The sequence below is a fragment of the Lemur catta genome, chromosome 12 (genome assembly GCF_020740605.2).
Source record: "Lemur catta isolate mLemCat1 chromosome 12, mLemCat1.pri, whole genome shotgun sequence".
NCBI classification, from domain to species: Eukaryota; Metazoa; Chordata; class Mammalia; order Primates; family Lemuridae; genus Lemur; species Lemur catta.
The window spans coordinates 52,805,254-52,823,313 of NC_059139.1; positions in this window are offsets into that span (position 1 = coordinate 52,805,254).

The window sequence follows — 18,060 nt, forward strand, 5'->3', positions numbered from 1 at the left end:
AGGCCTAAAGAGATTAAAGAACTTGCCCAAGAACTTACAAGCCTTCTAAAGCATAGCAGTTAGAGTTGTTTTTGAGTATGAAATAAAATAACCTAGGCCAGGTGCGGTGGCTCACCCCTGTAATCCTAGCACTCTGGGAGACCGAGGTGGGTGGATCGCTCGAGGTCAGGAGTTCGAGACCAGCCTGAGCAAGCGTGAGACATCTGTCTCTACTAAAAATAGAAAGAAATTATCTGGCCAACTAAAAATATATATAGAAAAAATTAGCCGGGCATGGTGGCGCATGCCTGTAGTCCCAGCTACTCGGGAGGCTCAGGTAGGAGCTGAGGCAGGAGGATCGCTCGAGCCCAGGAGTCTGAGGTTGCTGTGAGCTAGGCTGACGCCACGGCACTCACTCCAACCCCGGCAACAGAGCGAGACTCTGTCTCAAAAAAAAAAAAAAAGAAAGAAAGAAAGAAATAAAATAACCTAGTAAAAGAGCAATGTCTGGCACAAACCAAATACTCAATAAATGCTAGCTATTAATATCATAAATATTGCCTTTTGCCACAGTGCCTAAAATGCCTTTCAGCTCTAACGTTATATACAAGCTCTGCTACTATGAAATGCCTTATTTAGAAGTGTATCGGTGCATAGTGTGCTATAAGAGTACGTAATCTGTTTCTAAAGCCATTATTTCACATCAGTATTCCAACATCGAAGAGATTATGCTCTTCTGGATTTAGTTCTCAACTCATCTAATCATTCCTGTAAGACTTTCTGAATGAAGTGGCATTTAGAAAATGAGCTAATTGTTCAAAGAAACTGAGGAATCCTTTGACTAGGAATTTTACTTCTAGGAATCTGTCCCACAAAATATTCGGTTTCATTCAGTAATGCCAGTGATAGTAAAAATTTGGGAACACACAGAAGTCTACCAATAAAAAAATGGTTATATAAATTATTGTACATCTATCAAATAGAGTAATATGTAGCTATTTAAAAGAACAAAGCATGTGTATCTATATATACTAACGTGGAAATATCTTAAAGGTACCTTAAAATAAATTTGATCATATTTGTATAAACTCAGTCACATAAAAATAAAAAATAAAGCTGTGTATAAATTAACTATATATTAACTATAGGAAATGGTTCAGACAGCTGTACAACTAGGTACAAACTGTGAATACTGGTTTATTTAGGGAAAAGGAATAAAATGGGAATGAAGATGATAAGCAATTTTTATTTTTTACTATATATATTTCTATATAGTTTTAATTTTTTTTAGAGTGAGCCTGTAATCATGCATTTCTTGTATAATTTTAAATAAAACATTTTTCAAAGAGACTTAGAGATATGATTAGACATATGGTTATATAGCCTTAACATATATGATTCAAGGTTTTCAATAGCAGACTTTAAAGGGAGTTAGCAAGTCTCAGAGAAAGATTGAAAGAGAGAGAGAAAAAGACTGAGAGAGAGAAAGAAAGACTATATATATATGTAGTGTCTCCTCTGGCAGGTCCCTTAGCAGTTCTCTTTTCAAATCATTTTTCTGCAGTGGCTAACCTTGAAGTATTGAACATCAAGTGTCCTATATTCTCTGGCTAATTGGAAAGACCAGTAGCTTTTGAGTAGACTGTATTAAAATTAACCTTGAGTCCCATATATAAACCAAGGTCCAGGTCTTAGTTTGTCAATACTTACTGAGCCACTTAGCTCAATTGGCTAAATCTGGGGTCAGCACAAAGCAAATTTCAAATTGTGAACCTCTTATTCTTCAGGGATGTATGCATGTGTGTGTGTGTATACACGCATGAGCTTGTGCATATGTTGGGGTGGAGGAGCTTTTGGTGACTTGGGTTAAGTAAGAACAGAAAGGCATGCCTTTAAGATAGTTTTTTTTTGTGTTACATAAATTGACTAACTTGAACAGACAAATTCTCCTTTTAAGGGCAAGAGTCATCAGTACCTTAGCATAAATTAATTTAGTAAGGCAATTGTCTTCCTTCTTTTCTGACACCTAAAACTTAAGGAATAGGAAAATTAATTAGGGAAATAGAAAAAACTTTGTAGTATGGGGCACCAAATTTGGGTGTGGGGAGGGGTCTCTAGAGAAATGGGAGGGAGGTATGGAAAAACAAGTCTGGATTTGAATCTGGGCTCAGTCACTTGCTAAGTTTTGCCTCCTAGGGCCAATTTCTTAATCTCTCAAATGCCAAGTTTCCTCAACCATAAAATAGGGATTGTATAAATTGTGGAATTGTTGTAAGAAATATATGTAAAGCACCTTGCATAGAGCCTGGTACATAGTGACTGAGCAACAAACAGTTGTTATAATTTGGGTAGCATGAAAGGCTAGCCAAAAAGACTTAACAGAAACTCTCTGAATTGAGATCCACTTAAAATAAGCTTCAGTAAATAAATAGCCTTTACATTAAGCAGCTGCAGTTTAGATTATCACTTACAACTTATATTAGGTGTCAAAAGTTGGAGCCAGCCACTTTCTGAAAATGGGGTGCCTAGAAGTAGGCATGCTAGGAGCAAAGAGGCATACTAGGAGCAAAAGGATGTGGAAAGAAGCCAAAGGAAAACGCTATTCCATGGTGACAGAGGAAAGCTGCAGTACCTGTTTCTCAAATGCATTCCTTTGGGCAAGAGGATATAGGAGAACATGAGTGATGGTTCTACACCCTTCCCCGTTAACTCAGAAAACAACCCCAGTGGGCACTCTAGGAAATTCAGTCCCAATGCCATCTTTCTAGAGCAAGAACCCAGCATGTCAATGTCTACTGTGCCCCATTCATAAACAGCAATGATGCTGCGGAGAACGAATTAGATGGGGGAGGCCAGTGTCCGAGGGAAGTCTCCATTCAGAGGGCATTTACGCGGAGAACGGGACATGTGAAAGGCAGGGCCGACAGAAAGCAGGGAGAGAGATTAGTTTCTGTCATCCGTCATCGCCGACGCTGGGCATTTCTGAGCTTGTTGTGATGGTCGTGGAAAAAGCCTTAGAGGAGAAAATGAATCTTTTGGAAAGATGTGAGGTTGCTTCACCTGAAAGACAGAGCTGGGGTTTGAAGAAGGAGAAGCATAAGACTGGAGTGATGAGAGAGAAAGATTACACAGTGAAGATTTTGAACTGACTGAAGCCAAGTAGGGAAGGAAAATGAGTTTGCAACAGTTGAGATATGACCCGACACTGGTAAAGGTGGTGGTGATGATGGTGATGCCGGTGATCACAAAGATTATAAAGATTGTAACATTAGACCACCCTTGGTGCTTACAAATCACTTTGACATTTATCCTTTCACTTAATTCTCCCATAATGCCCTGGGGGGACTAAAGTTGGTAAAGAAATCATCAGAATTCTCTGACTGAATTCATTTAAAAAATCTGTCAATATCAGAACTGGGGGGGAGGGAGGTCAAATAGTTTCTAAATTATTTCAGATTCATCACAACTTTAAATGTATTCCTAAGTGTCTGGCAAATCAAAGATTTTGCTATTAAAAAGAAGTTAGCTATGTTGTTTTTCTAAGACCATAAATTAACCACCAAGAAAAGTGTCTCTTATTATCAGTCAGGTAGAAGCTCCACATTCTGGGTGGCAGTGACAAAAATCCATCCCACTCAAAAATGGTCATCTAACCTAGGTAAACTTTCTCTGTACACTGGAAATTTTCTCCCTTCTACTAAACACTATTGTAAAATACTTCAAAATCTAAATTAAATAATCTCTATAAAAGCAGATAGTAAGGATTAAAATAAAAATGGCAAGGGAAACTGCAAGCAAAAGCCTTGCACATATAGTAGTAACACTCATTGGGTGTTGGGCAGGTGGGGGGGGAGGGGATGGATATATTCACACCTAATGGGTGTGGTGTGCACTGTCAGGGGGATGGACATGCTTTAAGCTCTGACTCAGGCAGGGCAAAGACAATATATGTAACACAAACATTTGTATGCCCATAATAAGCTGAAATAAAATTTTTTTTAAAAAAGCATTGTAGAGTCAGCAAATATTACATTTAACTCCACAGTAATTCTCTGAAGGAATTCAAACACAGTTTCCCCCATTCTAACTAAAAAATTAATTTCTGTATATTGTCCTTGAAATTTGGATTGGGACTGAAAAGGAGAAAATTATTGAAAGTATGAAGATTTGATCTGAATTAATCAGCCAAGAGTTTAGACACTGGGGACCGAAGAATAAACTTTAGGAACCTGGCTGGGTGCGGTGGCTCACATCTGTAATCCTAACACTCTGGGAGGCTGAGATGGGAGGATCTCTTGAGGCCAAGAGTTTGAGACCAGCCTGAGCAAGAGCAAGACCCTGTCTGTACCAAAAATACAAAAAAATTTCATCCTGCTGAGAACAAAAACTTATTCTTTCACAGTTCTGGAGGCCAAAAGTCTGAAATCAGTATCACTATGTGGAAATCAGGGAGTCCAGCTCCTGGTGGCTGCTGCATTCCTTGACTTGTGGCCACATCACTCCAGTGTTCAACTCTCTTTCTGCTTCATCTTCATATTACCTTCTCCTCTGTGTGGACATGAGTTCTCCCTCTGCCTGTTTCTCAAATCTCTTAATTTAATCACACATATAAAGACTCTTTTTCCAAATATGGTAACATTTGTAAATTCTAGGAATTAGGACCTGCTATCTTTGGGCAGTCATTATTGTTCTGCTTGCCACAGTGGGCTAAGCAGTCCATTGTGCAGATGTGGTGTAATTTGTTTAGCAAGTCTACACATAGCGTGTTTTGTTTCTTTACAATAAGCATGAGCAAGGATATTTTTGCATTAGCAAATCATTTTAGGGCATCTATACTGTGTCAGCTTCTCTTCCAGGCACTGTGATAAAGCGGTGAATAAAACAGCCCCAAATCCCTCCCTTAGGGAGCTTATATTCTAGTAGTGGAGGGGAGACACAGACTACGAATGAAAAAAAAGTATAGAATATTAGTTAATGTTAAGTGTTATGGAGAAAAATAAAGCAAAGAAGGAGGATAGGAAATACTAGGGAGTTGCTTGCTGCGATTTTAAATGGGTGACCAGGGACGACCTCGCTGCAAGGGTAGCAAATGAGCAAAGACCCAAATAGGATCCAAGCCCTATTTATCTGGAGGCAGAGCTGCAAGGGCAAAGACCTGAAGAGCAGCATTGAGTCAGGCCTGGAATAAAGTGAGCAGAAGGGCAGCAGGGACTGAGATATAGCTTAGAACCCTTCTCCACTTATTTTTAGGTGGGATTAACACAAGGACTATTATTGTAATTTGTGAATGTTCTCTTTCTTTACCTCCCCCAATAGTTTTGGTCTCTCCCCCTCTTCCACTCTTTGGGAAGACACATTCTTGATCTAAAGTGGGGGGGGGGGAGTAGGAGGAGGTATCTGGGGCTGGGGTAGGGGAGGAGTACTTTAGTACAGTGTTTGAGGATCACAACTACAATGTACAGGGGCAGAGAATTGGGAGAGAGGATGAAAAAGAACCTAATACCATTCCGTAAGCCCATCCTTTCCATAGGAAATCCCATCCTGGGACAAACAATCGCTTGAGTTATTTCGAAATTACTTTGAACTATGAATTTACTTAAGTTACATGAAACGTTTATTCTAAGACATCATTTGGGGACTCAACTTCATGGGTTATGGCCTTTTTTCAGGACAAATTCCTACAAGCAAATTGTGGGGCCAAAAGGAATAATTTCAATTTTGATACATAGTATCAGATTTCTTTCCCACACCCCCTAGAAAGGTTATATCATATTACATCCCCAGCAACTTGTTCCTCACAAGCTCACCACCATTGAGCATTAATACTTTTTAAATCTTTGTCAGTATGATATACGAAAAATGATTTCTTAACAATATTTGAAAAACTTGTATCTTAGAAGTGTGAGGGCAAATGTCTTTTCCTATGTTTGTTGGCCATTTGTATTTTCTCTCCAGTGAATTGTCTCTGCATGTCCTTTGCCCTCTTTTCTATTGGAATATGCATCTTTATATTTATATTTTCAGAATATTTTTCTTTTGCCTGTAAAATGCCACAAGTAAGTCTCCTAGTGTTTTGTTAGTAGTTCTTGGGTGTATGCAACAGAAAGTGACTGGCTCATTCCAGCAGAAAATTAATATTTTGAAAGGATACTTGGTAGATCACAGAATCACTGGAAAAGCTAGAACTCTAAACTCTAAAAATAGAGCAGCTCCAAGGGAAGCTAGGCAGACCAACAGCCCAATACACAGTATAGGAACAGCACGGTGAGGATTCTGCCACTTCTGACACTGGACTCCGAAAGCCGCTCTGGCACCTCTGCCCACACTGGCCCTGGAGACTTGACGCTGAAGCCACAGGAATGGAATCTCCTCTGTCCTGATTCAGAGTCCTGGACCAGAGTGTCTGATTGGCTGAGCCCCTATCACAGCCTGCACCCTGGTTGCCAGGGAGCAGAGAAAGTGACTCTTTGGACTGTTTATACCCTGCGGTGGAAAGTGGACCCTCCCTTTCATCCAGAGTCATGCAGTGGAGAATTCCCCATGTCAGGGAAGGGGAAGTCAGAGGCTGGGCAGAGAGAGAGAGAGACAGAGACCCTTATAACCAACTTGTTTAAATTTAATTTTGTTTATGGTGCTTTTGGCTTTACAAAGAATTTTTTTGGTGAGTATAACCTGAAACTATTTTCCTTTATGATTTCTGATCTTAACAAGTCTGCTGTCACCCATACCCTCTCTCACCTTCCTGCACTTTCCCAGATGAACCAATGAGGACTACGTTTTTGTCTTATTAAGGATTGTCTGCACTTGTATCAAGGGCTTTGCAGACTATCCTTTGAGTTTTTAGGCAGCTCTGATGTCCCGGGCCTCCCTCTCATGTCAGAGATGTCCTTGGCCTTGAGACATCTGTGGTCCCCCTGTGGAGGCTAATTATCTTAGGTGGTGGCCCTGTCTCCTTCTGGGTTAAGAATCTATTACCTCTCAAAATGTTGAACATTCTGCCTTCTAGACAGAAAGTTTTTTTGACTTGTTCATCAAATATGTGTTTTCATGACTAAGGAGTACCTTAACTCTCCTACTGCTGTAGGTAGATTTTATTACTCAGTTAATTTCAATTGGCCTAGTATCATGGGATACTTGACAGTTTGATATCTTAGGCATTAAATTGAAAACTATCTAGTTGATCATTTTCATACAGTAAGTTTAAGTTTCCCTTTCCTACTCACAGAGATACAGCACAGTCTTAAGGACACTTGAATATTTTCTACTGCTCTTTGAGGGGCTAAGTCATTTTAACTTTTCTTGTCTACACACTTAGAAGCCTGTCTATCCACGTTGAACAGAATGGTAACCACATTACGTGCCCATTTTGTATATTTCAAGAAAGCCCGAATGCTGGCTCCGTACACACGGCTCTCCTCCAGACCGAGCTGTGGAAGGAGGAGGAAGAATGAAGCAGGCATGAAAACAATGAGGCCTGCGCTTCCACAGCCAGGGCACTCCTTGCAGAGAGAAGCCCCAGCATGGCACCATCAGGAATAAAGCGTGGGCCATGGCAGTCAGAGCTAAGCCTGGAGGAGGCAGAGCCCACATGTGGGACATCCAATGTAAATAAGCAAGAAGCTTGGAGACCAAAGTCCCCGTGGGCGATGTATGGAACCTCACCAAAAAGGTAGCGTCTGGAATGTCTGAAGACAGGCATCAGGCCACAGCCCAAGGAGGAGTCCGGGGCAGAGAGACCTGAAATTGGGTGCAAGTGGCAGGACTGCTGGCCTAGGGCTCAGGGGAGGGTCCCAGCTCCTGGGAGGGCTGTCATGAGGACCTAGGGCCCCAGGCAGCTCATGGCCGAGGCAATCAGGCAGACAGAACAAGCCAAAGACTTGATCTTTAGAATGAGAGAACAAGCTGGGGCTGAGGCAGAGGAATAAAGGAGAAGCTTACTGGGGGGGAGTGGTTAAAGGTGTGGCCTGCCCAGCCAGCCTTCCTGGCCAACGCTCCACTTTGTCTCTCGCTACCTGTGTAACTTTGGTCAAGTTACTTAGCATTTCTGGCCTGCAGCTTCCTCGTCTGTAAAATGAGAATAATAACAATGCCTACCTCATAGGGTTTTGTATGAGAAGCAAATGAATTGATAAATGTAACGTGATTAGAACAGAGTAGGTATTAATAATGTTGGTTATTACTGTCAATGTTATCATTACTAAAACTGAGATAAATCATCAAAGCTGAAGAAGCCTCAAAGTGGTCTTGATGTGGAATCACCAAAGCTCTTGAGTTATTCTTCAGCTCCCTCTGACTGAGGACAAGATTGGCCACAGATCTGGGGCAAGGCTAAGCTTGCAGACAGGGGTCAAGTGGCAGGAGAAAGTTGCCAAGGTGAGGAGCCAGGCAAATTCTTGCAAATGCAGTTGAAGAGTGACATTTTCTTTTTTGGTGACTCTGATACACACTCATTGTGCCCTGTGGCCTGTCCAGTCCGGAATCTCTGGGCTGCCTGGAGCCCATACTGGAGATGTGAGTTGTGAGAGAGAAGAGTCTGGAAGGCCCTCTGCTATCCTGGGGACTCTGCCATAGGCTGGCTCCTCTTAATCTTCAGGGTGCGCTGTGGCCACGAGAGAGAGTGTGCACCTCGGGCCTCGTGCCAGCCCTCCTTGTAGACCTGTGGGTCCCCAAAGTGAAGCTGGAGTTTGAGACATTAATATACATACCCTATTTCTCAAGTCATGCCTCATGGATCGCTCTTAACGCACATGGGGACAAAACATGGCATTAAAATATAGTTATTTACAGTAACAATAATAGCTGTAATTGTTGGAGAGTTTAATTGTGTGCCAAGGCGCTATGGATGCAGTTGAGTGCTACCTGTTGATTGCTTCAGTTAGTCTTCACAAAAACCTTAAGAGCTAAGTCCTATTATTAATACTATTCCCATTTTGCAGATGAAGACACAGGCTCAGCAGGATTGAGTAACTTGGTCAAGGTCAAATGACCAATAAATGCTAAAGCCAGAATCCAGCTCAGGTAGCTCAATATCAAGCCTGAGGTTTTAAGGAGGGGGGGGGGGGAGAATGCTTTGGAGTTACTTTCTTAAAGAAAATACTGCATTTTTGACAGACATGAAATATGTGCTGTCTGCTCCCTTCCTTGGTGAGCTGACACCAACTTGAAACATTTGCTCCGCTCCGGGCAGCATCTGTTTCGTTCTCCAAGGACATCGATTCACTCTGGAGACTCTCTCTGGGAGAGGCCAAAGTTCCTCATAGCTTCTGGGATCACAAAACCCTTTTGAACAAGATCCCTTAGGCCCAGGCCCCTAAAAACTATGTAATAAATTTACCATCAAAACAATCTCTCCTGATCCCTCGGAGACCATTATGCTACAAACAAAGGTAACACGATATTCCAATAAATATTTCTTCTGTGAAGTCATTAGGGTTTTTTTCCCCCTCCTACACTAAACTGTATTCTTCAAATTTAATATAATTTCATAGTTCCCCTAAATCATTCATGGGTATATATACAACATTCAAGTGTTCTACATCCTGTCATTTGAATAAAAATGATTATTAAAGTTTAGGCTGACTCTAACATGCAAAAGCATTTTACTGTTTTTATTATTAAAAATGCCATAATGAAATATTTTAAAATGTTATAGCAATTATCTTTTCATTGCACAAACCTGCATTGTCAACTATGCCACATTAAAATGTTAAATCACTATTTTAATATCAAATTACAGAAAGAGAGAGTGAGAGAGAAACTGCTGAAATTCATCTTCTGTGCAGTATATTTCTCTACAACATTCTAGTCCATGTGGTCTGTCATGGTTGAGAGGTGCTGCATTATACAGGAAACACCACAGATTTTCAAGTCAGGTCCCAGAATGGAAATAACAAGGAAGTCTAGGGATTGTGTGTTTCTTTATCATTTGAAAAAATTAGGATAATTAGCTATTTTTCTGGGTTCGCAAACCCAAGCCTGAAGGACATCAATGGAAAGTGACCAAAACCTTACCAGCTGGGCTTGCAAAAAATGAAATGATTTGTAGAAGCTGTTATGTAGGTTGTATGCTTTGGGCATCGCTGCTGTGGTCTCGATTCCTGCCAGGCCAGCTGCGTTGGGCTCTCGGTGGTGGCGACAACAGTGGAACGTTAGGGCAGCTCTTGTTGCCCTGGACAAGCGTTAATGAGGAAGAGGTGTGGAGATGAGAGGTACTACACTCAGGCTCTTGCCTCTCAACGAATCCTGCACTGTCTTCACAATATTATCTATAAAACTGAGCTGAATGTCTTGATCACCCTGAATACAATCATTACATCGAGGACTTTGACCTGTTCCATTAGGTGATTAAAAAACAAAAGTATGTTTTTAATAGATTTCATGAGGAGCTAATTGTACATGACTCTGGTTGCTTATGGGAAACTGTCAGATGAGGTCCACACTGGGTCAATAACTCACTTTTAAGCCCTTGAAATCACAGTCTTATTATCCATGAAGATTTTGAAAATGAACTTGTTATCACCAAAACTGAAAATCATCTAAATAGAACTGCTATAGTTGGGACGTTTGTCCCCCTGCCCCCAAACCTCACACTGAAATTTGATCCCCAATGTTGGGGGAGGTGGGACCTAATGGGAGGTGTCTGGGTCATGGAGGTGGGTCCCTCATGAATGGCGTGGTGTTGTCTTTGCAGTAATAAGTTCTTGCTCTAGTAGCTCCCAAGAGAGGTTGTTGTTATAAAAATCCCAGCTCCTCCTCTTCCTCCTCCTCCTCTTCCTCCTCCTCCTCCTCCTCTGTCCTTCTTGCTTCCTCTCTCGCCACATGGTCTTTGCAGATGCTGGCTCTCCTCCACCTTCCACCGTGAATGGAAGCAGCCTGAGGCTTTCACCAGATGCCCAGCCTTCCAGACAGCACAATCATGGCCCAATTCTTCATAAATTACCCGGCCTCAGATATGTCTTTATAGTAACACAATCAGCCTAAGACAAGTACCAACAGGTTATGTTGTAAACAAAATGCATTGTTCCTCAGCCTTTTGGCTAAGATCAAGTGTATACACAAATTGTACCATTCATAAGGATTTTCAGTCAGAAAGGAGCTACCTTATGGGTGATCAATAAATATTTGACTAATTGATTTGTGCTGGAGTTATTTACATTAGTACATTAAATCAGCCTTAAGGGATCCTATAAATTAAAGGCCTATAACCTTAAAAAGTTTACTTCATATTAAGATAAACTTAAAGAAGTAACTCCATGAAATTGGGACACTTGCACACTGTGGGTGAGAATGCAAGATGGTGTAGTCATTATGGAACGCAATGTGGAGCTTCCTCAAAAAATTAAAAATAGAACTATCACATAATCCAGTAATCCCACTTCTGGGTATATACTCAAAAGAATTGAAATCAGGATCTGAAAAGATATTAGCACTCCCATGTTCATTGCAGCAGTATTCACAATAGCTAAGAAACAACCTAAATGTCCATCAACAGATGTACGCATAAAGAAAATGTGGTGTACACACACACATACACACACACACACACACACACACACACACACATACACACACACACACACACACACACACAATGGAATACTATTCAGCCTTAAAGAAGAAAGACATTCTGCAATATGTGACAATATGGGTGGGCCTTGAGGACATTAGGCCACGTGAAATAAGCCAGTCACAGAAAGACAAGTACTGCGTATTCCATTTATATGAGGCCAGATTGACAAAATCAAAGACCGGAATGGTAGTTACCTGGGACTAGGGAGAGAGGGAAGTTAGGATTTAGTAATTAACAGGCATGAAGTTTCAGTTAAATAAGATGAATAAATTCTAGAGATCTGCTATACAACATTGTATCTACAGTCGATATACTGTATACTTAAAATTTATTAAGAGGGTAGATCTCATATTAAGTGTTCTTACCACAATAAAATTAAAATTAAAATACAAAAAGAAGTAATTCCTCCTACTTCTCCACCTCCCTCATCATATTACCATCTTTGTTTAAGTTCCTGGGTATCCTGGGTTTAACTCCTCAGGAAACAGACTGAAATGAAGATACACATGGAGGAATTTTGTAGGGGTGTGATTTGGAAAGCAACACGAGTTCGTGGGTGGGGAAAGCAGGATTGGGCAGAAGGAGATGTTGAACTGCGATGCAGTTGCAACGAGGCCTCAGCCAATCCCACTGGGCATCTGAAGCTAGGTGGCCCCTCAAATCGAGGCAAGGCAGATGGGACTTGGTACCCTCACCAATGAGTCACTATACGCGGACTGCCCCTGGGGAAAGAGAAATAACCCTGCACGAGACGGGTAATTTCTGGAGAAGGACTCAGCTAAAAACCATCAACAGGTAACACCCTAATAGCTGGGGAATAAGTGCCTGGGTCCTGAATGTGGAGCGTGGGTGGCACGCCACAGACCACGTGACCCTGGATTATGCCACAAATTCACTGTGTGGGAACGAAAACTTAGCCTTCCTCTTAACAAGTTAAATTTCCCTTCTTACTTTCCTCTCTTTGTTATCAGCATCACCATTTTTCCTTACCCAAGGTAGTGGAAGAGAAATCTAAAGATTTCTAAAAATTGCCTTGGGCGATTTTTAACAGTCTGTCACATTTAATTTCCAGCATATTTATCCTTTTAAACAATTTTAAATAATTCACTACAAAGTGAAATCTGGCATAAGTCCTATCTGTCTTTTACTCCCTGAAATACGGAAGAAGCCAAGACAACAGATTTCTAGGCAGCTTAGGGCCTGGGTTGGGAACTGGTGATATAACCAAGGAGTGGGGGAATGGCTGGTCTGTGCTGTTTTTTCTTCCTGTTTAAGAGCAGAAAGCGTAAATGATTGGTCAGGCAAATAAACCCTCAACTATTCTTTGGGAAGTCCTCTCTGTTTGTAAGAATGTAAATGAATAACCTTGAAAAAGAGTGTTGTTATTTTATACAAAAAAAATTAGCATGAGCTAAATATTTCCAGAGATTGGGATTTCAAAGCAAAAATCTAGCTAGTGATTGTGGAAGCAACCTCATCTTCCACTAGTGTAACCATTCTGTCAGAGACCTAGGTGCCACTCTCAGAACACTGTCCTCAAAGTACTCCCCGGGAAACACAGAAGATATTAAATTATAGTGTAATTAAATTAAATTATCACTTTGCAGTCTGACCAATAAGGCTGAGATGGCACTTTTGTTAGGAATCTTTGCTTGCAAATCCTTGTACTTTGGGATAAGAACCCCTTCCTGGCAGAAGTAGTTCTGGCTTAAAGGTGAGGTTGTGGATTAGATGATCATACAGGGGTTCTTGCACGCAGAAGATTCTTCGGACAAAAATTAAAACCCACTTGCTTTCAAGATTCAGGATCTTTGGCTTTTGAACAATTTTACTTGTCTGAGACATGAGTCTATATTGTATATATCAGATGATTTTTGAAATCTAAAAACACTTTTTGTTGAGTAGTCAGTGGGATAATGTTAGGAAATTTTGGATATGAAGAGAAAATATCTGTTTCTGAATGAATGGGCCAAAAACCAGTACTGAAGGTTTGAAGCAAGAGCTGTGGGGGCCACCAGAGCTTGTCATTTCGTCTGCACCTACTGTATGCACAGCTCTTATGAAATATCATGAGGACGTTCACAGAGTGGAGAAAACACAATCTCAGATTTCTAAAAATAAAAAAAGGAGAACAATGTAGGAAGGCACTTGGGGCTCAGTTTTCCTTTTTTATGCCCATAAGGTTTCTTAAGCAAGTCCCTGTGGATACACGGGGAAGATGAGCTTCCTCTGAAAAACACTCCTAAGGTCTCTGGGGCCACAAGTAGCCTGTGAAGCTGACACAAAGAAGCGCCCCCAGTACACTCTAGATGCACATGTTTGTGCCTGCACACAAAAGTGCACATTCTCATTGTGTAAACAGACTAATGGGAGAGAGAGATAGAGGTATAAATAGAGATAGAGGTCTAGGTATAGCTATAAATAGATTTATTATGAGGAATTGGCTCACAATTATGGAGGCTAAGTCCCAAGATCTGCCGTCTGCAAAGCTGAAGACCCAGGAAGGCTGATGGTGTAAATCCTGACCCAAGGGCAAGAGAAGATGGATGTGTCAGCTCAAGCAGGCAGGCAGGAAGCAAAAGGTATGAATTCCTCCTTCCTCCACCTGTTTATTCTACTCAGATCCTGAATGGATTGGATGATGCCCACCCACATTGGGGAGGGCAACCTACTTTACTAGGTCCACTGATTCAATTTCTTCTGAAACACCCTTATAGACACACTCAGAAATAATGTTTAATCTGGGCACCTTGTGGCAGTCAGGTGGACACTGTCACACTTATTGCAGGGGTACATTGTCACGAATGAACCATACATGAGAACCCTATGGAATGGTTTCATCCGCCCTCTCCTTATCCTTCAAACTCTTTGCAGGATCTACTTGGGGGACATGGGTGGCAATGGATGGATGCAGAGGGACAACTGCAAGAAGCATGCTGAGAAGCACATGGTGATGATAGGCCAGCATCATTGGTCAACAGCCTTCACTCAGGCATGCTTTGGAGAAACTGTCTAAACAAGGGAGTCTTAAAGCAGAAATTCTTAAACTGTAACCTGCAATAGAGTCACCATAGATCTCTGGGCCTCATCCCCATAGTTTCTGATTCAGTATATCTGGGCTGAAGCCCCCAGATTTGTATTTTTAACAAATTCCCAGGTAACACTGCTGCTGCTGGTCCAGGGATCACACATGAAGGTGCCATCATATACAGAAAACAGGGCCTCCCCTGTCCTTTTTTGAGGTCTTCAAATTCATTCAACTTGCTTGGCTCAGTGGTGAAGATGACTATTAGGAGGTGAGTGAATGTGCTCAAGCAGATGATTCTAATACCCTAAGATGAGCCTATAATCTGAGAGGGAGCAGGGATTGTGGAATAGGTCTGTACGAGGACCCTGGGAGATGAGACAGAGAGCTGATTTTTCTCTTCTGCTTCTTTGTAAATGATGGAGTAAAGCCGTATAGCTCCACCTCTTGTCATACATGTGGCTCTTTTCATCGGCTTGTTCCTGCTCCCTTGGGGAACTGCTCTTCCCTGCTCCAATCATACATTTCTGATGAGTGTAGACTCATAGCCTTACACTCCTAGGCCTTATTCCCTCAGCAAAGATTCCTTTGGCACTTGACCAAAGCCTTGCCAATCAAAGTCCTTCCCCGGAAAATTTCTAGGTTTTATTGGTGGGGAAAGTTCTCATTCATTTCTGGTCACAAAGCCGGAAGAATGTGTTCAAGAGCTACTGTCAGCCACATCTTCCACTATGTTGGATGTGCGACCAAGGGCAGAAAAAGGAGCAGAACCGAACCATGTCAGCAATAAGTCTCTCCTTCTAGTCACTAAGGGCTCGGGGCTGTTTGAGTTCCTCAATGATTTCTTCGGTTTTGTGACCTCTGTCAGTATCTTTCCAACTCCTACTTCTCTCCATCTCCCCCCGTTATCCTCCTCCAGCCCCCTCTTTTTTTGGTTAAAATGTTTTAGTTGGGTTTCTGTCACTTGAAAAGGAAGGAATCCTAGCTAGTGTCACTCTAGTAATCAAACCCATCAAGGACAAGGCGGGTGGGCTGGCGTGCAGGGAAGCCATGAAACAGTGTTGGTTGTGGGCTCTCATACGTCCTCATGTGTCTGGGTCTTGCAGTTGCAAGAAACAGAGCCTCACTCAGGTCTCCCCAAGAAAAAGTGCAGGGACAGATTTAGTGGAAAACCACCAAAAAACTGAGACTGCCCTTAGGATCAGCTCCTTTCTGGGTCTCTCTCATAGTCTCACCACCATGTCATCTCTGCTTCTCAGAGTGTCTGTTCCCTTCTCCACTTACTCTTATCTGGCCAATACTCTCCCAATTTTCTAGTCCAAATCCCAGGAGGTCAACTAATTACACTTCTGTCCCTATTGTATGGCGCCCTTTGTTCTTGGCCATTGTGGGTTGCCAGCCAACCTCTTTGGATGAGGCACTATCTCTGGTCCTATCATGGCTCCCTGAACAACTACAGCAAAAGCTGGGGAATTTAGGATGAGGCAGACACTTGATTGTATTTGTTATAGGAGACGTGTGTTCCAGAACACCAGGAAAGAAGAATCATAGTATGAAATATCAAACAAATATTAAATGAAAACATTCACACCAAAAAATGTAAAATGTATCAGAAAAGAGTGTGTACAGAGAAGATATAGGGATTAGCTTTACTGGTCTGGTCCAGAGCCAAGTGCTTTGGGTCCTAGAAAAGCAGTGTTCCTGGATGGGGACTTTGCGACTCAGAAGCTCAAGGCTCTCTGCAGCCACTGCAAGGCCTCTAGCCTCTGACTTCTGCCATCTGACTGGCGAAACTGGGGAAGGTCCCCACATATTCTACCCTTTTCACCATTATTCCAAAAGGACTGAGGAGTCACACAGACCTAGGGTGGAGTCCTAGTAAGTGACTTTGGGCAAGTTTCTTTGCTTTCGAAGCATCAGTTTCCTCACCTAAAGATGAAATTATTTGCTTTCATAGGGTTGTTGAAAAGCAAATATGGCAAGGCCTGTGGAGCACTTAGCCTAGCTCCAGCCACAGACAAAGTGCTCATTAAGTGCTAGTTATCATTGCTATAGCATCATCATCATCATTCTCATCACTTTCATTACAATACTTTCAAGGTGAGTGAGTATAATATGACTCCAGGGATACATTTGTGAACAATGCTTATCTCCCTACCTGTTTGCTGATAACTAGTAATTTTTCTAACAAACATCCCCCACTTACAAATGAAATTAAAATCTAAATGTATTTCAATTGTAAAGCTGTATGTCCAAAGTGAACACTGTTTTATACAATGTAGAAGGGTTTCATTTTAGAAATAAAGATATGGAAGGAAGGAAGGAAGGAAGGATGGAAGGAAGGAAGGAAGGAAGAAATGGGGGGAGGGAGGGAGGGAGGGAGGGAAATCCCCTTATTTGTAAAAGTTCTCTTCCACTTATAAGATTTTATACTTTACTATAAAGGAGATTCTTATTGTTAATGGAGATAACAGTGCAACAATAAAACCACCAGAAGATACCTAAAAATCTTTTCATTCTGTAATACAAATATCTGAGTGTGTTTACCTTATGTAAAATCATTCATTTGGTCCAACATGCCCCTCATATTTTTACTTTAAAACGATATGAAAAGGTTGGGAGGGTGTGGTTTAAATATAATCTACAATTTTAAAATTTAATTTTACATATTGCCATGCTGTTCCATTACATATGCAGGAAGGGGAAAAGCAGTGTTCTTCAGACTTGAAAAAATTAATCCATGTTTCTTGGCATGGACAACCAATGTTATATTTAAAATATACATATATAATGTGAGACCCATTATCTAATAAAAATCATGAAATCTAGCTTGTTCACTTTGTAACTTATAATAACTGGAAATTGATCAAAGAAAACTAATTTTATTTTTATGACATTGTTACTATTTTTATGGACAAAATTTAAAATGCATGATAAAAATTCAGTGTACAATAATTGAAACATACAGTCTGACCTCACATTGCTCTGATAAATCTGTTCATTTCTGGCCATTTTCAGTGTTGCTATAGTGAACAGTGTTGACAAGTGGATGAAAAAAGCTTATAAATGGAATTCAGATCATAGATAAAACTGAACATAAACTATCTCCCAACATTTCTGCATGTTGGGAGGCCCGGTTTATGCCACAGATGGCCATCTCCCAATAATACATAAAACATTTCTTGCTGGAGCTCAGCACACATTGTTGAATGCACAGGTCATTTGAACAGAACAATAATTCAATTCACTTAATAATGACCTCACTGGGAACAAACACAGACACAGGATGATGCTGTTAGAAGAACAAAATTGTACTAGAGTCTTAAAAATGAAATTCTTAAATAGCCGCCATGCTCTCTTGTCAAAATAGCACTGAAATGTATTCAGTGTTTAGCGACCAGGCAGGCTCACTGAGTTTATTTTAGTCTCTCGAATTTTACGGCTGTGCCTCTGTGCCATGTTTCTTCAGTTTTCACGCTGGTAGTTT